We start from the raw sequence: 25023 nt of genomic DNA, 5'->3' as shown, positions 1-25023 counted from the left end.
GCAGTCCAAAGATGTGCAAGTTGAGTAGATTGGCCGTGCTAAATTGCCTGCAGTGTCCAGGATGTGTAGGTTAGGTGGATTACACCTGGGAAATGCAACGTTACAGGGATAGGGTAGTGGGGGTGAGTCTGGTGGGATGCTCTTTGGAGGGTTGGTGTAGACATGTTGAGCTGAATGGTCTGTTTCTACACTGTAGAAATCTCTGAAAGATAAGACCATAATACCATAAGACATGCATTTAGTTTCTCTCAAAACCTTCCAATAACTCAAGTACCATGGTTATGTTATCCTCTTATGCTCTTCAAATTATGTCATTATTATAAACATGCTAACCAATCAATATCGCCATTGGGTGCACAAGATTTCCTAGTCTGAATTCTATTTCCCCGTCTTTTTCTCAAAAGTACAACAGGAACAAAATCAAAGTAGTGTCGCAGTTCCTCAGATTCTCAGGATGTTATTCAAAGGTTTGTTTATCAAATCACAAGCCAGCACATTCTATAATTAAATGAGATTGATGAGAAAAAGATCTCATTTCCAAATGATTTCCGAACATTTACAATAAAGAAATGATTATAGGGGCATAAATTCAGTGCATACAATCCCCAAACCCCATTTCCACATTTTACACATTCATTTGCATTTCCATTTCAATATTGGATGAGTGAGATTATTCCACACAAGATGTTATGTCGCTGTTATCCTGATGGATATTAATACACACACACTAGTGTGATAATATCTTTCATACAATATATAGCCAATGAAATCTCATATCAATTTCCAGTGAATTGCATATCCCTGGTGACATCTGTGCATCACTAGATAGTATCAGAATCTTCACGTGCTCATTCAATACAAATGTTCCTCGGTGAATTAAACATTGAGATAGTATATTAGAAAACATAAAAACAAGCAGCCAGTGGAAAGAGTTAACAGTCCCAATTTTGAAAGATAACAAACATGGACACAATTAATCAATATCAGCTTGTGTCACATTTCTTCTTGCAGTCGTTAGATCGACTTAACATTTTAAAACACCGCAAAACAATTCTTTGACACAATCCAATTACGTGACATCTTCATCTCATTATTACACACAGCAGCAGCAACCTGAGCTAATCTTCTTTTTCTTGTCACACTCAATGGGAATTAGGAGGAAGACTTCTCAGTGGTAGAGTCTTTCGTGGTGCAATGCAAGATAGTTGTGGTTGGTAGAAACCAACCAACTCTCTCTTGGGCCCTTGCTGCAAGAGGTCCTCAGGGATGGGATCATTGATCTTCAGCTGCTTCATCAGTGACCTTCCCTTCAACAGAAGTAGAGATGAAAATTGCAAAGGACCATTCGTGACTTTTCAGCTACTGAGGCAGTCTGTGGGAGCCTGACTCCACCTATTCATGCCGCTTCTATTAGAAAACTTAACAGAATAATATATTATTTAACAACGAAACATCAACTGTTCCAAGACAGTAACATTCCATAAATACCCCCTTGGCAAAGACAAATTCGCTAAAGTAGATTGCACTTTGCGATTCTGGCAGAGCAAACTCAAAGTTCATTCTGTGAACCAACCTCAGTGTAAAAAAGTAGTCTTTTATGTCTTTTCTTAAATTTCTTTCCTCTCACCTTAAAAATGTGCCCCCTAGTCTTGAAATTCTCCATCCGAAGGAAAAGACAACTGCCATTATCTCTAACTATACCTCTCATTGTTTTATAAACTTCTATCATGTTCCCTCTCGACCTCCTACACTCCAGTGAGAAAAGTCCTAGCCTATCCTTACTTTATAAATCAAACCTTCCATGACCAGCAACATCCTGGTAAATGTCTTCTGAGCCCTTTCAGCTCAATAATATCCTTCCTATAACTGGGCATCAAGGACTAGACACAGTATTCCAGAAGAGGTCTCACCAATGCCCTGCCAACCTCAGCATGACGCCCAACTCCTACACTCAAAGGACTGAGCACTGAAGAAAAGCATGCCAAATGCCTTTTTAACCACCCTATCTACCTGAGATGCAAATTTCAAAGAATTATCTACATGCACCCCAGGCCCCTCTGTTCTACAACACTCCCTAAGGCCCTACCATCAATTGTATTAGCCCTACCTTTGTTTGTTGCACCAAAATGAAATACCTCACATTTATCCAGATTGAACTCCAGGTGCCATTTTACAGCCCATTGATCCATTTGATCAAGATCCCTTTGTAATCTTAGAAAACCTGCCTCACTATGCCATCAATTTTGGTGTCATCCACAAATGTACTAACAATGCCGTCAATGTTCTTATCTAAATCATTTATATAAATGACAAATCAAAGAGGACCCAGAACTGATCCCTGTGGCACACTGCTAATCACAGGCCTCCAGTCTGTAAAGCAACCCTCCACCATCAGTCTCTGTCTCCTGCCATTAAGCCAATCGGCAAGCTCACCTTGAATCCCATGTGACCTAATTTTACTAATTATTCTCCAATATGGAAATTTGAGAAAAGGTTTATTAAAATCCAAATAAGCAACATCTATTGCTCTGCCATTGTTTATCTTTAATGACTTCAAAAATCTCAATTAAGTTTGTAAAACATGATTTTTCTCACATAAAGCCAAGCTAACTATCCCTAATCAATTCTTGCCTCTCTAAATGTCCATAAATCCTATCTTTTATAATCATCTCCACCAATTTACCCACAACCAAAGTCAAACTCATAGGTGTACAGTTCCCCGTTTCTCCTTACAACCTTTCTTAAACAAAGGTACTTAGCCACCCTCCAGCCATCAGGCACCTCACCCTTAGTTATAGACAATGCGTTTAATTATTCCAAATTAAAACAAAACCCAACACCTCACAAGCTGCTTACTTTTTGGCTTGGAACAGACCACTTGGTACGTCTGTCTCAACCTTTCATCATAAATAAAGGACAAAATACATCTCTTAAAGCCATAGTAAGATCATAAAACATTCCTCTTTATCATTCACACAATGTTCTCATTGCTGAATCCCCCATCATCAACATCCTTGCGGCCATCATTGACCAGACATTTCACTAGACCAACTCATGTACTTATTGTGGCTACAAAAACATGTTTGAGGAATTCTGAGGTGAGTAACTAACTTAATTTCCCAAAGTAAGGCATAAGTCAAGAGAATGATAGAATGGCTTCCCCTGGCCTAGATGAGTGCAGCTCCGACTCCTCCAAGGAGCTGAATACTATTTTGGAAAAAGCACTTTGCTTGATCAGCACCCCATCCGCTGCCTTCAATATTTAATCCCTCTACAAGATAGACCCAAAATGTCAACTCTCCTACTCCTCTGATGCTGCCTGGCCTGCTGTGTTTCTCCAGCTCCACACTGTACTGACTTTAATCCCTCTACTATTGGTACAGTGGCATCCACATGAATACCATATACAATTATTCACTCTCAATTCCTCTACTAATTCTACCCTTGATTTCTAAAATCCATATGTACTGTCATTAAATCAAAGTACAATTAAAGATTTATAGAAATGTCACCAGAACAACAATAAGGAGGCCTCAGGCGACTGTCTGTGTGGAGTTTGCACATTCTCCCTGTGTCTGCGTGGGTGTCTCCTGGGTGCTCCAGTTTCCTCCCACAGTTCAAAGATGTGCAGTTTAGGTGAATTGGCCACGCTAAATTGCCTGTAGTGATCAGGGATGTGGAGATTAGGTGGGTTATATGGGGATGGGTCTGGGTGGGATGATCTGAGGGTCACTGTGGACTTGTTGGTCTGAAGGGCCTGTTTCCACACTATAGGGATTTCTATGATAAAACAACAGATTGCATTTAGGATCTCTCAGTCTCTTCTAATCATGTTACCATGTCTCAATTTAGCTCTTCCAATCTAAAAACTGTTGTAGCTTGGAAATCCTACTAACACAAAGGCACTGAGCACCATCTCAAAGGACAGAGGTGGGTGACAGGGATCATCATAAAGCCTAACATCATCTAAGAAAAATTTAATTCAGCAACATCTGGCATGGTCACTCCACCATAAGCATCTGCATTCATCCAATGTGAAAGGCGTCTTTTTCCTAGGATGGGGTACTTCAAGACTTGGGGGCATATTTTCAAGGTGAGAGAAGAGAGATTTTAAAAAGACATGGGCGGGGAAAGTTCTCCCACAGAGGGTGGGTCTCGTGTGGAATGAAATCCCAGATTCTGCTGCCTCCAGACCAACTAGAGAAGCCAAGTTAACCAGAAATTACATTCATCCACACTAGTCATGAATTGGTTAACCTGATGTTCTGCGGATTACCTTGAGATACAGTCAGTCATCGGTGAAGTAGTAACATCCTTGTCTCTGAGTCAGAAGGTACAGAGCTGAGAATGATATCGAACTGTCTCAGTAAGTAGAGGTTAGAAATTATCTTGAAGCATCGAGTTGACATCAAATGGGATACCCATAGTCTTGACACATTGCGCCCTACAATATATTCCCCATGTGGGAGATATTGTAGCTAAACACGGCCTTTGTCAATTCTGAGATCTGTCAGCAAAGTAAAGGCTAAAATGTCATCATGTCATTAGAGGGATCTGCTATTCCTTTCTAATTAAGTGAAATTGTTGTACCCGTTTACCAGCTATAAACGTTTATGGATGTGTTAAATTATTCCTACAGCAGTAAAACTGTTAAAGCTTAACTGATCATCAAAACCACAGTGTAACTGAACGGGAAATTATCAGCAGCCTCAATACTGAGACTCATTTCATGGCCATAAATTTCCAACAATTCAAACATTGGGTTGAATTTATTGCTGCGTGTTACTAAAAAACAGATTCCATGTTGGACCACTGTAAATTAGCAAAGTCCAAAGACTGGACTCATTCTATTAAATACATACCTTACTGATGGTATCACTCCACCAGGCCTTCCTGCAAGACGGTGGCTGAGATACACATCTGTTCTGTATTTCAAAGTGGCTGTGACATCCGTCATTAACCTACCAAAAAGTAAACATTGTTTGGCCCAGCAAAGTGGCAGAATCTGATTTAAGGAATAATGTGTGTCAGTGTCATGCATTTCAGGCTGTGTAAAGTAAATACAACATGGATCCAAACACAAGACAGATAAACAAACCAAACCTTTTGAAGGCCTGGGGTAACATAAAGGGTGGAAATTAGAGATAGAGACACATGGGCCTTTTGTATTACCATGCTTATCAGGCTAGAATGGGTGAGGTGAACAAGCTTCAATATCCCACAGTTTAGGAATTGAGTTATGATGTATTGCATTATATAAGTTATGATTTTCTTGCTTACGTTATTAACAAGTAATATGTTCCTGAATGAATTATTAATAACCTGCTGTTACATAAGGGCAGTTGCATTGCTGGAGAAAGCAGACAACCTGGGAGTTGGAGATAACAAAGTGTGGAGCTGGAGGAATACGGCAGGCCAGGCAGCATCAGAGGAGCAGGAAAGCTGATGTTTCGGGTCAGGACACTTCTTCAAAAATGGGGGAGGGGTAGGGGTTCTGAAATAAATAGGTGGGGGTGGTGTTGGGTGGGGAAAGGTGGGTGGGGTGGTGACAGCAGGCAAGTAATGGTGGAAGTTGGTCAGTGAGGTGGTAGGAGCTGATAGGTGGGAGAGAAGGTGGACAGGTCAATGAGGCGGGGATCTCTAAACTTGGGAGCCAAGCTGGATTGAAGAAATGAATGGTAGAATTTCATTGGAAAAGTCCTGGATTTGGGAGTTTGGAAGAAAAAGTTTGGGAGAACAATAGATGGTTTGTTTACGACAGGCTCAGAGACAGATGGTTATCATTTTATGGACCCACTTGTGCCACCTCCATGATCCCATGAACTGCTTTTCAGAGCAAGGAATATAATGACCTCTCAACATAGTTACCTGCTCCTCTCCCTGAGCCTGCTGGTGTCAGCCCACTTATGGCTTCCTTCACTTAATGCCATTGGAGTCACAGATTGAATTGAAGTCCGAGAGTGGGTAACAGAGTCAAACTCTAACTTACAATCTATGGGATCCAATTTTATAAAAAGTAGCATGTTGGATGAAAACTCAGAACCATCCCAAAAGATCCGACGCAGTAAAGTATCCAGGATCAATTCAATATATTGCAGCAAAATGTGGCACTAGGGTTAGTGAAGATCATCTGCATCCATCCCTCTAAGAGAATGGCCTCAAGATCCATCTGGATCACGAATGGGGGTGTTTTGATAACAGGAAATCTTTGAGGAACCAAAATGCAAAGGAAAGGTAGCGCAGCAACAATATCTTCCAAATATTTCAAGATTTAATGTAAGGCAGTTTTATAGTGGTAATTGTCAGTAATCCAGACCACCTGGGCTAATATTCTGGGGACATGTTCAAGTCCCACCAAAGCAGATATTGAAATTTGAATTCTATAAAATGCTAGTCTGTTGCAGACCATGTAATCATTGTCAATTGTCATAAAAACACATCTGGTTCACTAATGCCCTTAAACGAAGGAAATCTGCCATATTTCACTAGTCTGGCCTACATGTGACTCCAGACCCACAGCAATGTAGCTGACTCTTAGCTGTATTCTAGACGATTAGGAACAGGCATTAAATACTGGACCAGCCAATTACATCTATATTCCAAGAACGGACGAAAATAAAATGCCCAGTTGCGGGGTGAGGGTGAATTGCTCCCGGTGATAGCTTTTAACCTTTCTTGCAATCCCCTTCAGGTATCTATGGACGTAATTTTGCAGTCGGGTTCCATGCACCAAGATAAGCAGTGATCCTAATAGTGACTCCTGTACAACTCCATTATATAGCCTCCCTCTGACTGAAATGAACAAGTGTTCACCATCACTTTCTTTTCTGTCACTTCACCATCTCTATATTCATTCTATTGCAGTGCCTTTTATTCCATGGGCTTCACCTTTGCTGGTGAACCAATTAAATCCCTTTTGCAAGTTTATGTATATGACATCAACTACAATATTGCAACAATACTTTTCATTACTTCATCTTAAAACTCAATCGAATTTGTTAAATATGATCTGCCCTAAATAAATCCATCTTGTTTTTCCACAATTAATCTAATTGGGATTAAAAATAGATCAGTGGTTGCTTTTAATTGGAGTAAACTTAATGGGCCAAAGAACCTTTTCCTGTGCTGTAGACCACTATGCCTTGTGCATGTGATCATTCATTTGATCCAGGTCATTGAGTGTAACTGTTTTCTCACTCCCAGGATTAAAGTGACTAGCCTGCAGTTTCTGGTTTTATCTTTCCTCTATTTTTTAAACAAAGGCATAACAGTTGCAATTCGCAAGCCGTTGGCCACCACTCCTGTATCTTAGGTGGATTGGAGGATAATGACCTCTGCAATTTCAACCCATGCTTCCCTATGCATCCTCAGGCTCATTCCATTGAGTCCTGCTGACTTAGCAGCCTTACGTACAATCGGTATTTTTAATGCCCTAGCCTATCCAGTATCTTAGCAACTTTTTCATTCACTATGGTTCCAACAGCATCATCTTCTTTGGTCAAAGTAATTGCTGCGAACTCATTTATGGCTCCATCCATATCCACAGCACCCATATGTAAATCCCCTTTTTCATCACTCTTGAATGGCCACGTTACTACTTATGGATACTTTTAATCAACCAGTTTGGACACGTTTCTGTAAAGTGGGACTTATATCCAGACCTACTATATGATTGTTGAAGATCTTTATGTTAACTGTCATTCTCTACTCTGTCCTTCAGCTTGTCTTTGGAGATGTGGTAGCCTTGTGGTCTTGTCAGTAGAATAGTAATCCAGAGACCCAGGTAGTGGCCTGGAGACCCAGGTTCAAATCCTGTACAGAGCAGCTGGTGAAACTGGAATTCAATTAAAGCCTGGAATTAAGAGTCGAATATTTAAACTGTTGTTGATTGTCAGGAACACCCAGTCTGGCTCATTAATCCCTTTTAAGGGAAGAAACCTGCTGTCCTTACCTGGTGTGACCTACTCCAGATTCTCAGGTATGTGGCTGACTCTTAACAGCCCTCTGAGTTTTTAGGTAGGAGCAACAAATGTTCACCAAGCCTGTTGATGACTTAAGAAAAACCCCTTTTTTTTCACTTCTGTCTGAACTTCCTTTATTCACCCTGGCACTCACTTGTATTATCCTGCTGATATCTGTCATATTGTTGGTGTTTCCGCTTCATCGTTCGAAACATGTAGGCCTAGGCACTTTCAAAGGAAAACTACACAAGTACAAGGGAGGAACAAAAATAAAAACGAATGCTGAAAAGCTGCGATGATCAGAAAGAACGAGGTAACTTTTTAATCAAAGGCAGCAGCACAAACTATTTGAGCTGAATGTAAATTCCTTTCTAGGTCACAAACCATCCTAACAAGGACCATATCATCCTTACCGCCTCACTGTCACTTAATTAAAATCCAGAAAATTCCTTCCTAACAGAATTGTGGCTATACCAACAGAACACTGACTGAGATAACAAAGTGTGGAGCTGGATGAACACAGCAGGCCAAGCAGCATCTCAGGAGCACAAAAGCTGACGTTTCGGGCCTAGACCCTTCATCGGAGATGGGGATGGGGAGAGGGTTTTGTGATGCAGTGGGGGGAGGGAACAAACTGGGCTGGTTTTGGGATGCAGTAGGGGAAGGGGAGATTTTGAAGCTTGTGAAGTCCTCAGACGACATGTCCATCATGGGCCTCCTGCAGTGCCACAATGACGCCACCCGAAGGTTGCAGGAACAGCACCTCATATTCCGCTTGGGAACCCTGCATCCCAATGGTATCAATGTGGACTTCACCAGCTTCAAAATCTCCCCTTCCCCCACTGCATCCCAAAACCAGCCCAGTTTGTCTCCGCCTCCCTAACCTGTTCTTCCTCTCACCCATCCCTTCCTCCCACCTCAAGCCAACCTCCATTTCCTACCTACTAACCTCATCCCGCCTCCTTGACCTGTCTGTCTTCCCTGGACTGACCTATTCCCTCCCTACCTCCCCACCTATACTCTCCTCTCCACCTATCTTCTTTTCTCTCCATCTTTGGTCCGCCTCCCCCCTCTCCCTTTTTAGTCCAGAACCCTCTCCCCATCCCCCTCTCTGATGAAGGGTCTAGGCCCGAAACGTCAGCTTTTGTGCTCCTGAGCTGCTGCTTGGCCTGCTGTGTTTATCCAGCTTCACACTTTGTTATCTTGGATTCTCCAGCATCTGCGGTTCCCATTAGCACACTGACTGAAGTGGTTTATAAAGGAAGTGGTCAACCACCTTCACAAGGGGAATTAGAGATACGCAATAAATGTTCCACTTGCTGACAACACCCACATTTCACCAATTATTAAAAGGATAATCTATTTCTGAGCTGTACGTAATGCTAGATGGAAGCAGAATTTAAGAGGTCAGTAGACCATTGTGATAGCGGAACGACAAAATTCTGAAGATGGACCAGACTGCTTTAGTGATGAGAAAGTTGACATCTGAAGGAGAGGCGGAATCTCTGATAATGAAGATCCTGATATTGCAGATCACAATAAATCAATTCATTGAGGGAGCTGATGGTCTCTGAAGGTGGACCAAGCCGGTCTGGTCTAGCAGTGGGACAAGCTAGCCTGATATTTATTAGTCACATATAGTCTTTCTATAACTAGCTGTGCCTGCACTGGTAACATAACAGAATATGTATTACATTTAATGAATTAATTGACTTGCCACAATAATGATGAAATTGTTCATTTAAATAAAGAATTAATTAGTTGAATCTGCAATGTAAATAATTTCAAAGATAATTGTCATTCTCATCTCTCATCATCTATGAATTTCTTTCTAGAGCCTGTTTATATTAATATTCTACCAGTCCCATAGTATTTGGATGGTGAAAGTGAACAGCTCTGGACTTGTATTTACTGTATGTATCCTTTGAACTAGATACTTTCAGAGACACTGAAATAATTTACTGCTGAAATGCCACATCCCATCTATCTCTATTGTTTCTGCTTACATGTCTAATTGCCCCAAACAATTGGTCTATTGAATACAATATTGGCTTCAAACTTGCAGCAGTGTAAGGAATGCAAATCACAGCAGTTATTGATTTTTGTATATTTGTTACGTGCAGTTAATAGAAAGTTTAAAATCAATGTTAATGTGTTTCCATTGAGAATAATTTGCATTTCCCAATATGATGTCAATATACCCTGGGAGGTGTGATGAGAAAGGAATGGAGGAGGGGTCGGCTGGTATGAAAAAAGCCAATTTAATGTGAAAATGTGGAAAAGGACATACAAGTGGGATTCAAGTATAGGCAGCCCAAAGGCAGATGAAATAATACAGATAGGTGTTTAAGAATCATATAGCATAGAGGATGACCATTCAGCCCATTAAGCCCATTCAAATAATTTGAAAGAGCTATCCAATTCATTCCACTCCCCAGCTCTTTCTCCATAGTCCCACCTCTTTTCCTTTACAAGTACATATCCAATCCCTCTGTATAATTATAAATGATTATCCACATTAACCTTCCAAACAATGCATCCCTGAGTGTAACACTCTTGTATAAAATAAATGTCTCCTCACCTTTGCTAATCTTTTGGTAAGCACCTTAAAGTTGCATCCACGAGTTATTGCAGCAATAGAAACTTATTTTCCCAATTTATTGCAATACAACCCTTTGCAAGTGCAAACCCAATTACTAAATGTGCATTTAACATTTTCTGTTGCAACTCCAACAATATTAGAAAAACGTACAGGGCACCCATGAATAACTCTAAGGTTCGAGTTCAATGAGGTCTCACCAGCGAAAGCTGGGTGGGAATTGGTCTGTGGTGGAAGTGGTGAAACTTGCTCCTGTTTCTCCATGCAGATGTATGAAGATTATTTGGCAAAGTCATACAGACATTGTATGAATGATTTTCACTATCTGTAGCCAACCATATGCATATTGGCTTTTAGCCAATAGTTCTTGAGTTTTTGCGATAGACATTGTCCTCCAAATTAACGTTACAGCTCATCTTATCTGAAGTATGTACTCAACTGCCCATTCTTTTGCAGAGTTTGACATCTCTTTCTGAGTTTAACCTGTTCTTGCATTTTCTACTCCTAGATATCTAATGTGAGAAGGCACTACGTTGATGTGATCAACTAGACAAATTGAGTTCTGGATTAAATAGCAAAATGAGTAAAAAAAATAAGCCAGAGATGTCGTACTGGAATAGTACAATGCTCTGGTCAGTGCTACTGTGTTCCAGGCACTAAGCCACAAGACTTTAAAATCTTAGCAATGGAGTAGGGAAAAGACACAGGGTCTATCTACCAGAGGATTTTTAAAAAGGCAGGGAAAGAGTAGGAGTGAAGAATCCACAGAAATACATGGACTAAGCTTCAAAAAACAAACTAAGATTGTAAACAATGTAGAAAAGGCAATTCCAGGGCGTTGCTTCAAGGTAAACAATTGCTCTAGGCCAAAGTGCACAGATTCACATTAGATGCAAGGTATATTTCAGACTTTGTCAGAGGTTCTTCACATAAAACGGGTATATTGTGTTGAAAGCAAAAATCCTGGCGATGCTTAAGAAACATTTAAAGAAACATAACCTGAGTGCAAAAGGATTTTAGTGAAACATGAGGAATGTGGAAGATAAGATTGCTCCAAACACAGTGACATTTTGGCTGGGGTTTGGGGAATTATTGGAGCCCTGACAGCTCAGCTGGAGGTCAGAGTTGGCCTGAGATGATGGGAATCAAAGGCCTGGCAGGGAGATCAGAATCCTTTGGTGAAGGTAAGGGTTGCTTCTCAACCACAAAGACTAATCAGCCAGGCATACTGGATCCCAGAAGTAGGTACAAGGACACTGACCACCAGATCCAACAGCACTCCCCTGGATGTTAGCATCGGATAATCCGAGGCTTGGGAAGTGTAGCAGTCCACAATTAAACTCAAAGTCTTCATGTACTGTTTAAAGTGGCGACTCTTTGGATGATGCCCTGCACATCTGAACCAAAGCCAGTGTTGAGGAGGCAGAAGGTATATCTGACTTTAACCTATCTCCAACAAAGTAATATGAACTGAAACCATAGTGAGCCCATTGGGCATCAAGACACTGCAGCCCCTCACATGTATCTATAAAACATATCTACAAAATGCCCCTGGTCTGTCTCAGAGGAGTAGGATGTGGGCGTCACAGTGATTGATGTGGTACTGAGGAGCAAGGCAACCAGACTGTACATGCAGAGAATGGTAGGGGACTAATCACGGGTACACCTTCTTAATTCCTACAGGGCCAGCCAAATTCACTGAGATAAACAGGGCAGGCAGGTGGTCTGGCAGAGGGAATGGGAGATCGAAGAAAATGAGGCTGATGAGAAACTCTCAGTAATTTCACCCATCTCACAAGCCACCACAGCCCTCGATTAGCCTTCAGTTGGGTGAGAATCTCGTGCCTACTGACGTCCATTATCATCAATCGTTCCATCATGTGACACAGCTCCCTCTGATTGCAACATTTCCTCCCGCCCTTCATTCTATGCCACAGACCCTAAGTGTGCAGAATGCCTCTCTAAGGTGCTGGTATCTGTGATAGCAGAGTGTAGACTAATTAGAAATGACACTGTCTCCTCAAACATCTCTTTCTTCTACTGATGCCCAAGGGATGAGGTACCTAGGGCATGACTAACTGCCACTGTATGAATCACAAATGGAGTAGTATTTAGAGATAGTAGGAACTGCAGATGCTGGAGAATCTGACACAACAAGGTGTAGAACTGGATGAACACAGCAGGCCAAGCAGCAGCAGATAAGCAGGAAGGCTGATGCTTTGGGCCTAGAACCAACCCAGCTCATCCCCGCCTCCCTAATCTGTCATTCCGCCCACCTATCCCCTCTTCCCACCTCAAGCCATACCCCCATCTCCTACATACTAACCTCATCCCGCCACCTTGACCTGTCCATCCTCCCTGGACTGACCTATCCCCTCCCTACTTCCTCACCTACATTCACCTTTACTGGCTCCATCCCCGCCTCTTTGACCTGTCTGTCTCCTCTCCATCTATCTTCTCCTCTATCCATCTGCTATCCGCCTCCCCATCTCTCCCTATTTATTTCAGAACCTCCTTCCCCTCCCCCATTTCTGAAGAAGGGTCTAGGCCTGAAACGTCAGCCTTCCTGCTCCTCTGATGCTGCTTGGCCTGTTGTGTTCATCCAGCTCTACACTTTGTTATCTTGGAGTAGTACTTAAGTGTCCTTAGGCTCATCGGGGGATTGGTTCAACTGGGCCTATATTTATAAAGTTTAGAAGAGTGACAGGTAATTGAATTGAATCTTATTAAAACTCAGAAAAGGTTTGGAGAGACTATATAACAGGGAGTATGTTCCCCTGGTTGGGGATCCTAGCTCCAGTGTTTATGGTCTTACAGTATGGGTTAGGCCATTTAGATCAGAGAGGCGGAAATTTTCTTTTCACTGAAAGGGTAATGAACCTATTTCCATCAGAGTAAGCTACAGATGCTGGATCTCTGAGTATATTCAAGAAGGAGATGGATACATTTTCAGATGTTAAAGGCATCAAGGGATATGCAGAGAAAGCCTGAAAATGACATTGAAGTAGAGGATCAGCCAAGATCATTCTGAATGGTGTATGAGGCTCAAAGGACTGAATGGCCTACAGCTGCTCCTAGTCCCTAAGCTTTACCATGCAACCTAATCATCATCCTCCCTTTGATTTCAACGTTGTTCACTTCAATTCAATCCTGGTCTCCCTGTTAGAGGAAAGATGTTGTTAATTGTGAAAGGGTTCAAAAAAGATTTACAAGGATGTTGCCAGGGTTGGAAGGTTTGAGCTGTGGGGTGAAGCCGAATAGGCTGCGGTTATTTTCCCTGGAGCTTCGGAGGCTGAGGGGTAACCTCATAGAGGCTTATAAAATCACAAAGCGCATAGATAGGGTAACCAAACAAGGTCTTTTCCCTGGGGTGGGGGAGTCCAATACTAGGGGCGTAGCTTTAAGGTGAGAGGAAAAAGATATAAAAGGGACATGAGGGGCAACTTTTTCATGTAGAGGTTGGAGCATGTATAGAACAAGCTGCCAGAGGAAGTGGTGGAGGTGGGTACAATTCCAAATTTTAAAATGCATCTAGCTGTGTAGATGAATAGGAAGGATTTAAAGAGATAAGGGCCAAATGCTGGAAAATGGGATTCTATCAGATTGGGATAACAAAGTGTGGAGCTGTATGAACACAGCAGGCCAGGCAGAATCTCAGGAGCACAAAAGCTGATGTTTCGGGCCTAGATCCTTCATCAGATGAAGGGTCTAGGCCCGAAACGTCAGCTTTTGTGCTCCTGAGATGCTGTTTGGCCTGCTGTGTTCATCCAGCTCCACACTTTGTTATCTTGGATTCTCCAGCATCTGCAGTTCCCATTATCACTTATATCAGATTGGGATATCCGGTCAGCTTGGATGAGTTGGGCTAAAGGATCTGTTTGTATCCAGTCTGACTCCATGATTATATCCCCTTTTGCTTTGTGAATAAATGGGATCACCTCCACTAGTACCACCACGCTCCAAGTGTTCTGAACAGCCTGTTATTACCTGAATAGGAATTCCTCATCCCAAACAACTAGCCAGGCAGCTAGCCTGACTATCTCAGTTCTGAGGAAGGGTCACAAAACACCAAATGTTAACTGAGATTTCTCTTCAATGCTGCCAGATCTGCTGAGCTTCTCCAGCAATGTCTGTTTTTGTTCCTGATTTACAGCATCCACAGATCTTTCGGTTTTTACTCGCTATCTCCATGGCTGCCTCCTTTATGTTTCTAATTGTCCATAGCCTGACACAGACAATTAACAAAAGAAAGACAGGGCTAGCTAGAATTTTGTGCCATCTCAATCAGGGCATATGTCGGCTATATACACGGCCCAGTTTCTTCAGCTCAGCAATGCCTGGTTTTGGTTGTGATGGGAAGGGTTTGCATAAATGCTGGGTGATCTGGCATCTAACCCTGTCACTCCAGGGCATGCTCCTGAATGTAAACAGTACCGCTGACCTACTCCCTCTGAGTCACACTACTCTGCCAACACAGCTTACAGCCATAAGGGTTACCGACAAGGCCCAACAGCATGGCCAGCCCCTGAGAGAGTGATAAAAACAGGGCAGGTAGAAAGAGCATAGGTGAAGTCTATCACTCACCTCAGAGAAATTCCAATACCGGAGATAAGACAAGAATTTTGAGAGCTGCTGATATTGCCAAGATGCTGCTATCTCCATGACTTTAACTAGTGAAGCTTACCCAACTTTAAGTTAGCACGTACTTCTTCATTGCAATAAGCATCCGTGCTGACTATGGTTTTCTGTGGAAGGCCCACAATGGACAAGGTCTTCCTGCCTCAGCAACTAGTTGCACAACTATTACAATCAGTACTCACCAAATACTATTTGAGATCTTGTCCTGGGACCAGCAGCATCTCCACCTGCTCCCTGACTTACCGGGAACTCTCCTTTTGAATTGCACCAGACGCTCATGGTTCATCCCTATCCAACCTGCATCGCTTCTGGGGTAGACATCCTGTCTTCATCAGTAGCCCACCCCTCAATAAATGAAAGGAGTTTCTCCAAAGCAGAGGTCTGGAAATTTCTTGCCATCTGCATACACCCATGGCCAGATGAAAATCAAGTTTCAAACAGAGTGCAGGGCATCTGAACTGAGCTCTTCTGTACAATAAGCTGCTTAACATCTGTCACCGCCTTTGCATCCTCCATTATAACAACAGTGAGGTTGGTGATTTGCATTCTCTATTCCATATGTATTTATTCTTACTTCTCTATTCCTTTTAAAAAGCATCAACAGTTCAACTGAGGAGGGGAAGACCTTTTCAAACATTTTTCTAAAGCAGCCTGAACAATATTTGGAACATTAGAAGTGCAATCACTGTACTAACAATAATAATGTCACACACAATTCAGAAACTATCCAAATTTCCAATCCCTTTAATCCGAATGCTGTGAGGCATGCAATTTGCATACAGCCATCACATAATTAATGGGATTGTGCCATATCTTTATGTTCCCTTCCCCCACAGAGATCCTTTGTAGCTTTTCAAAACCTGTTTCTAAATAGAAAGATCAACACATTAGAATTTAAAAGTAGATTGTTGCAGTCAGTACTACAGCGCTAGAATAATTATAGCCCGGGGAATGGTTTAAATAGTATAATTTAATTTGCATGGCTAATTATAATTTATTATGCATCTGACTCTGTTTAAATATGTCCTATTTTTTCGGGTGTTTTCAAGCCACTTGTAGCTTTCTGTACTGAAGCAGAATGGCTCCATGCTAATGCCAGAGGCATATTGTCCAACTGAAGCTGTGCCAAGAATGATCAAAGGAATCTTTGCAGTAGAAAGTGTAAATCTAAGCTGATGTGATATTCTCAATGTACTTACTAGCTCATTGATGAAGTTCCTTACACGTCCTTTAACTTTTTTTCAAACAGTTTATTTTTATGTAACGCCTGCAGAGTTGATGAATGTGTGTGTTACTCTTAGTGAACACATTCATCTGAGGCCAAGAGATAGTAGGAACTACAGATGCTGGAGAATCTGAGATAATGAGGTGTGGAGCTGGATGAACACAGCAGGCCAAGCAGCATCAGAGAAGCAGAAAAGAGGTCTAGGCCCAAAACGTCAGCCTTCCTGCTCCTCTGATGCTGCTGGGCCTGCTGTGTTCATCCAGCTCTACACCTTGTTATCTTACATCTGAGGCCAAAGTTGTTTCAGGCTTTTTGTGGTGTCTTTGATCATCGGTTTGTGTTTTTCTAGCGATGTAAGGAAGATGCATGGATGTATTAATTGCAATGTGGCAATTAATGAAAACATACCCTCTGTTAAGTCTTAATGAAGGAAAGTGTACCAGCTTTTGCGACAAAATAAAGAACTACAGGTGCTGAAGGTCTGAAACAGAAACAGAAAATTGCAGGTCTGGCAGCATCTGGGGAGGGGAAGCAGAGTTGACGTTCCAAGTTCAGTGACCTTCAGTTCATTAAGATCTGAAGAAGTGAACATGAATAGACACACACACACACACACACACACACACACACACACACACACACACACACACACACACACACACACACACACACACCAGACCGTATTGGCAGCGCCATCTAAAGTGAATGCCATCACCACAGGGAGAAATGTCACTCACCGACTGCAGTTGTCAACCAACAAATGAATGACCTGGACACACTGCAAGGGACCATCCAATGCTGCTCACCCTCAGCTGGCCAGTTATAGGTGAGCACTCTGTGGATGCTGGAAATGTATTAGATTTTCTACACTGTTCTGAAGAGGGATCTAGGGACTCAATATATTAAGTTAGGGAGGATGTGAAAGTCAGAGCTGTTATTGTTTTTAGACTGATGCTCATGTTGGTGTGAATTGCCTGTTATTGATCTGCTGCTAATTCCATCAGCCAAGCAAAAAAATTGCCCAAGTAAATCAGTTAATCTCTTTGTGTATAAATGGTCTGGGTCTGCACTTTTAAGGGACCCAAAAGGATCATATCTGGCTTTGAGCTCAGTGATCCCAATGGTCTGGATGTCTTGGAAATCCAAAACTTTAGTCGGATCATGCCTTGTCCTGGTAATAAAAACCCCTCTCTCCTTCCTGCCAAATCAAAGAAGCAGTTACAACAGTGAGAAGAATAAACATTAATAAAGAGGATTAATTTGCTATTTATCATAAGCTCTACTATGATAGTACAGCCCACCAGCAGTACAACCATGGCAATGGGAATAATACCCACAGTTAGATATAAATTCTGCCAAGCATCTTTGTTGATATTTCTCCTTGTTAATCTTTATTTGGATTGTCTCATACAGAGCTTCAGATCTATGGCCACTTGTGACCCAAGAGCTATTCAGCAATTCATAGAGCAGCGTATTCGTGTCACTGAAATCCACAACGTACTTTCACTCTCAAGTGACCAATAATCACAAACACTGATTGTTTACTCCTGTTGCTAAGGAGACTGAGACCTCCAATCAGTAAATTCAGCATAATGTAAAGCTTACAGCAATGCTGTCATCATTTGTGCACTCCACACCAATAACCAGCAATTCAACAACAGCTTGCAATCCTTTATGTTCTAAGGAACTGCATGGGCATGCAATCAGACCAAATAATAAATGGAGAGAAGCCAAGGCTAACCTTCAGCCTGATGGCCAAAGGCTCAGTCAGAAAGGTTTTGAGGAGTGTCTTAAAGGAAAGTTCAGAGATGGCGATATTTAGCAAGGCAGTTCCAGAACTGACGGCAGGCCGCCAACAATAGGGTGAGGAAAACCCGAAATATTCTGCATTTGGAACTGGAGGGACGCAGAGATCTCCAAGGTGGACACATAAACAGGGGGATCATAGAAGTCAAAGATCAGAACACAAGGATGAGAAGATTAAAATTGAGGAACATTGTGAACTATATTACTACCTATGGACAGAAGCCATGTACAAATTTGGCTGCTACATTTGTGTCCAAAACAATAGACAATGTATTTCAACATATGCAACAAGATCTGTTGGGAGCTCAGCTGCAGCTCTGGAACCATTATTTTTTCCAACAAAAACTGCTAACATTTGTGTAGCTTCCATAATGTAATAAAGTATCTTGAAGTTTGTCATAGGAGCATGATCAAGCAATGTTTGATATTGGGTGGAATTTCCAGTTCTGGACAAGCAGGGGGTGGATATAAGAATCACCGATCCCCACCGTGCCCCCATCCCAGTCCCCCACCCCGCACCACCTCCACTACCACCAAGCCGGGGCAGGTCAGTTTTAATCATGTGATTGCACAGTTGTCAGCTCATTACAAGCACGGCCGCTGTAGACCATGACAAAGGTCCTCCACCAACCTGGCCCAGCATTGTGGATCGAACCCACAGTCAAGGTCCACGGGGAGGGGGGTGGTGCAGGGTGAGAGCTTACTATTTCCAGTACCTCGGGAGTATCGTCTTGGCCAAAGCAGTTATTTGTGAAGAGATCTAGCACCACTTCCAGTATGGTAATGCAGCCTTTGGCCACCTGACGCAAAAAATGATGCTTGGTGACAATATCAGATTCAACACCGAGAGTATGGTTTACAGAGCTGTGGTGGTCACACCCTCATATATGGCCCTGAGATGGCAGACTGTCTACAGCAGACACTTCAAGGTCGTTCAGCAATGCTAACTGCACAAGATCCTGCAAATCCACTGGGAAGAAAGACGCACTAACACCAACATCCACAACCAGGCCAACATCCCTGGCATGGAGGCACTAATTACCCTGGATCAACCACAACGGGCTGGGCATGGCACCCAAATGACCAACATAAATGTCCCCAAGTTAGTTCTCTCATCCCAGCTTTGAAACAGCAGGCAAGCCCCAGGTGGACAGGGGAAGCGTTTCAGTGATCACTGGAAAAGTGTGGCATTCCTGCAGACACCTGGGAATCGCTGGGGCAAGACCATTCAAAGGTGGTGAAGGAGCACCGTGGAAGGCATCAAGCACCTTGAGACGTGTCACTGGGGAAAACCAGAATCCAGGCAAAAACAGCGAAAGGTGCGTGTTGCTACACCAACGCCCCATTCACTCCTCCCCACGACCACCTTCTGCCCCAAGTGTAACAGAGCCTTATCAGTGCGTACGGCCACATATGGACTCACCCTGAAGAGAGTCATCCTCATCGGCAAGGGATTGACAATGATGATGATATTGACCTTGTTAACTTCCAGTCCTGCAGACAAGGGTAGCAGACAAACATTCATTCCCTGTGAAAGCATCACTCAGTCTTGGTTCCTGCGGCTGAATATTCTGGCCCTTCCCACCTTCCGAAGTCGGTCTGCTATCCTTCCCAGGTAGACACCTTTCCTCAGGCTGCCTCCTTGTCCCAAGCCCATTACACTCCGCTCACCCTCCTGTTTCCTCTGTGCCCCATGCAACTTCAACCATCACAGATAAACACTGACCAGGGAAGGCAAAGCAATTCAAGGTCCAGAAAGAGAGAAAACCTGATGATGCCGTTCGGAAGGCACACGTTGTTCACTCACAAGGATCTCAATTGTGAAAAGGAATTGAAATCTGGTGAGCTGGCCTTTTAATGAGCATGGTCACATGCAAAAGGGATTCTTGATGCTTGCCGTCAAGGAGCTAGATTTGTCCTTAAAGGTCGGAGAATTTCATCACAAACTTTCATCCTGCCGTCAGACTCACAGATTTTGGCCTCTTGCCCAATTCAGTGTCACCGCCCATCTTTCTACTGGCTGCCGGGAGCAGCTTGAAATTCTGCTCGCTGAATCACATCTAGAGTCACTAGGGCTAGTGACAAAAAAAACTGAGCCAAAGAGAAAGACTTGAATTTATGTCGCACCATTTAGTGATGACAATGTGCTTCACCATGTAGAAGATTCGGCAGCCAATTTCCACACAGCAAGTTCCCTCACACAGCCCTCTCACAACAACCAGCTAATCTATTTTGATTTCCCGAATAATGATTGATGGATAAATATAGGCTGAGATATCAGTGATATGTCAGTGCTCTTCTTCAAAATAGTGCCTATTTATGGGCACCTAAGGACCTTGGTTTAACATCGCATCTGACGTTTATCAGTATCTCTCACAGTGCAGCACTCTCTCTGTATGGCACCGCATTGGTGCACATTGCCGAGTCCTGGATTGGGTCTGGAATCTGAATGTTTTTGACTTGGAAGGAACAGTGCGGTCAACAGTTGAAGCACAATGAAATATTGGATGCAAGAGAAATACTATCCTATGCACACAACAGAAGAAACAACATCTTTAAAGCCTTATTGACAATTTCTTCCTCAAATCCAAACATGATTAAGATTCAGTTAGTGGGAACTAGTAGGAACTGCTGATGCTGGAGAATCTGAGATAACAAGGTGTGGAGCTGGATGAACACAGCAGGTCAGGCAGCATCAAAGGAGCAGGAAAGCTGAAGTTTAGAAAAAGCTTCTGAAGGGTCCAGGCCGGAAACGTCAGCTTTCCTGCTCCTCTGATGCTGCCTGACCTGCTGTGTTCATCCAGCTCTACACCATGATTAAAATTCACCAGAGGTTTCAAAACGCATAATGCCATATTCCAGATTATCTTCCTGAGTTTACGTGCAGCACCAACCCTTGCCTCTTACAAAATAAAAACAGAATGAACTGCGGATGCTGTAAATCAAACAAAGTAGCTGGAAAAGCTCAGCAGGTCAGGCAGCGTCTGTGCAGGAAAAAAACAGAGTTAACGTTTCGGGTCCGGTGACCTTTCCTCAGAACCGACGGACCCGAAACGTTAACTCTGTTTTATCCTTCACAGATTGTGCCAGACCTGCTGAGCTTTTCCAGCAACTTTGTTTGCTCCTTATGGGAGTACTGATTCTGAAAACATTTGACATAAACATTTTACTTCTGCTGCCTGTGTCCAGGCTTAGGCAGCTCAGCACGGCCTGGGGTTCACAGCAGCAGATTCCCTCTCACTAGTCTGTGGAGCTAAAGCTTCTACAGTTGTTGCTCCTGGCTCATTTGCTTTAAATTTACAATGGGTCTTGCTGCTCTTCTAAACATGCTCGCCACCATCTGTGGATACAGTGAATGTTAGCAATTTGAGATTAAAATAGTCAGCAGGTCAGGCAGCATCTGTGCAGAGAGCAACAGAGCTAATGGGCAGGATGTTTGTCGGAGTGGGAAAATAGTCGAGTGAGGAAACTTACAGCTTTGGCACACCCACTTTGTAAATCGTTGCCTCACGTTGTGCAGTGTTTGCTTTGGTGGGACAGATGCAGGATGGAATCAGGGCTGCCACCCCTTGCTGCAGATTAGAGGTGGGCACAGAGATTCTGATGTGCCGAGTTGGGCACTCTGACATGCCAGGCTGTTTACAAAGCCCACCTCAGTTTTCTGTGACTTTATACCAGTTGTTTTGCGAAATACAATGCCCTCTAGTCCTTACCTCACATGTCCTAGCCATGGCAACTCATAGGTCTCACCTAACACCCATGAACACTAATTCCCATCCCAAAACCCTCAGCCAGCCGCAATGCCTCTTACAGTCTCCATTCTAACCTGTTCCCAACTCATGCTCCCCCACCCACCATTCTTTGCCCTGACATCCTCCATTTGCAATGAAATATTTCAAATACCTAAATATCAACACAGCTTTCAATATAGTCAGCAAATACTTCCATTCTTGAAAGGCCAGTCAAAATGGCTGCCCAAGTATTTAATCCCAAATCAAAACAAACAGTGATAATGGGAACTGCAGATGCTGGAGAATTTCGAGATAATAAAATGTGAGGCTGGATGAACACAGCTGGCCCAGCAGCATCTCAGGAGCACAAAAGCTGACGTTTCGGGCCTAGACCCTTCATCAAACAGGCTTGTATTCATAATCTCACACTAAAGATAGCTAATTCTTTAATAACATCATTGAGATGTCAATCAAACTGTGAAATTACAACACTTCCCCTAACTTCTGGGGTAAAAAATGTTGGTTGTGGAAAGCTGGAAACCATCAATAATGATATAAAAATAGCGCCCAGGATAATCTCAGCAATCAGTGACTGTAACTAATAAAATGGATTTCTTCCGACTCTCATGGATATCGTACTTTTATTTTAATTTTATAAGTGTTGGTATTTAAATATCTAAGAACTTACCGGTTCTACTTACCCCTTTGCGTGCATTTATGTCTTCTTCACAAATTCATGACTTCTACACTGTGGCATAATGTCCTTGCTCCTCTGATGCTGCCTGGCCTGCTGTCCGTGAAAATTGGGCTTGTTCAGCCCTCAGTTCAAATGATAGCGGGTGAGCTTTGCTTTCCTTATGTATTAGTCATACCCCACGTCCCTTCAGCTATGCTGTACGGTCTCTATCAGAAATAGGGTATGATTTACGAATCAGGTTCCCATGCGACTTTCTTAAAGATCAGCTGAGTCTCTATGCCCCAGCGAACATTCAGCGCGTGGCTTCATCAGAACTGGGAACAGTACTTCACAAATGCTGCTTGACCTGCTGAATGTTTCCAGCATTTTTCCGTTTTTATTCCCCACTGTGTCGACATGTTGTGGGATGGTCACCAAACTTGAACACAAATCTCGGAGTGTACTCTGAAGTTTACCATAACCTCTGAAGTTTGACTTGCTTCTTATTTCAGGCAAATAATAAATCATGAGAAGTTTATAAGTTGGCTGCTTTGATCTTAAGAGTTTGTGAGGTGCTGCAGTGGAGATTAGTATGCCACGGTGGATAAAGGCATTAGACTTAGTCATGCTGAACCTGTAAAGAATGGCTAATTTAAAAATAAAGGATTTTTCAAGGTGAATGTTAAAACAGAACTACTCAGAGCCTTCATACAGCTTTGCTTTTGAGGTCCAAATCTGGTCAATCTTCATCCAGAAATTTCTGGATGTTCCTGAAACCTTATTGCTGATTGGGACAGAGAAGGTCAGAAAGCAACTCAATTAAACTTGCCCATAGATTGTTTCATGTTTCATTGTAATTGAGGAACGGATGACATTGCTGTTTACAAGGGAGCGGAAACCATAGCGACCAAGCCCTACATCAACAGGAAGATAAATTAACTGTTTACCAGGATTTTTAAAATGGCATTGTCATTTGAGCTTGCAACTGAAGCTGAAAAGGATAATGCTAGCCGTGTTCGATTAGATCGACCGGAAGCGAAAAAAAAATTTCGTTCAACACAGTTCAGATTCATTCTGCGCTTCTCTGCCTCTAACACTTGCACAGAGGACAATTTTGTGGATTTTGTTATGCCGTGGTGGTTACTTCATAAAATCCCTACAGTGTGGAAGCAGGCCATGTTGACCCATCAAATCGACTCCAACCCTCCAAACAGCATCCTCCCCAGACTCACCCCAAGCCCTGTAAGCCTGAATTTCCCATGGTTAATCCATCTAACCTACGCATCCCTGGACATTAAGGGCAATTTAGCGTGGCTAATCCACCTAAACTAACATCTTTGGACTGTGGGAGGAAACCGGAGCATCTGGAGGAAACCCGGACAGACACGGGGAGAACATGCAAACTCCACACAGTCAGTCCCTGAGACTGGAATCGAACCGAGCTCCCTGGTGCTGTGAGGTAACAGTGCTAAGCACTGAGCCACTGTACTGCCCAAATTAACAGTTCCGGTTTAGGAATACCCTCTCCGTCAGCATTTGAACTTTCAATTTCCTTTGTGGATGACTGTCCAAAACCCAGTTAACCATCTCGATATTTTGACAGCCATGTTACACAGGTTTTTTTTTCTGACTGATGAGGGCAGTGACACTCATTAGTGATGGTTTGATATTTAATTCCTTGCATCTTGCACTGAATCTCACTTCCTGATACGCTACTAAGCAATAATTTACTGGTACCATTTTTGTTTTGAAATGTGGATACAGAAATCACTAAAGATGAATTCTGCCTATCTGAATTCATTTAAAAATGCCTTAGCTGGGAAGTCAGGATTTATCAGATTAATTCAGTTTTCCTAATCTACCTTCTGGCTGACTCAACGGGTGTTCATGGCAATTACATTAACCCATGAAATTCTGTTGACTAACACCGAATATTCTAATTAGAGTCACTGGGCATTTTGAAAAAAAAACAAAAGAAACTGAAGCAAAAACAGGAATTTCTGGAAGAACTCAGAGTTAATGTTGCAGGTCCAGTCACCCTTCTTCAGAAGACACTTCTAATCCTAGTCAGATTAAAAATTACCAATTTACTTCACCACCTTTGGATGGCTCCTGTGCTGGAGATTACTGGACAGCAGGCTCCTTTTATCTCATTGCCCGGAAATCAATCAATCCAGGGAATCAATGTGGAAACACAGCAGCAGTATGTCATTTCCTGTGATGCAAATGTCTGGTGGCACTGGCAGCTATATTGAGGTCTCTTTTGAAACAGCAAATGCTTAAGATAAATGTGGAGTTAGGGTGCATTGTAAGTGAGGTGCCAGGTAAGTGAATATGTGTTTGGAGAATGGGAATATCCATGGGGGCAAAAGGTTGGTGGGAGAAGG

General features: G+C 42.7%; 1 long non-coding RNA gene across 1 annotated transcript; it reads right to left on the bottom strand.

The window, feature by feature from the left end:
- Positions 1-363: 363 nt before the first annotated feature.
- LOC132211027 (uncharacterized) lies at positions 364-23061 on the bottom strand. Its single transcript, XR_009447311.1, has 3 exons — positions 22662-23061; positions 4863-4961; positions 364-1418 (listed from the first exon to the last, which is right to left on the bottom strand). It is a non-coding gene; the product is annotated as an uncharacterized LOC132211027 (long non-coding RNA).
- Between the last annotated feature and the right edge of the window lie 1962 nt (positions 23062-25023).

The sequence above is a fragment of the Stegostoma tigrinum genome, chromosome 27 (genome assembly GCF_030684315.1).
Source record: "Stegostoma tigrinum isolate sSteTig4 chromosome 27, sSteTig4.hap1, whole genome shotgun sequence".
In the NCBI taxonomy this organism is placed as follows: domain Eukaryota; kingdom Metazoa; phylum Chordata; class Chondrichthyes; order Orectolobiformes; family Stegostomatidae; genus Stegostoma; species Stegostoma tigrinum.
Note: the sequence above shows the minus strand (reverse complement) of the source record. Positions and strands in the feature narration are given on the sequence as shown.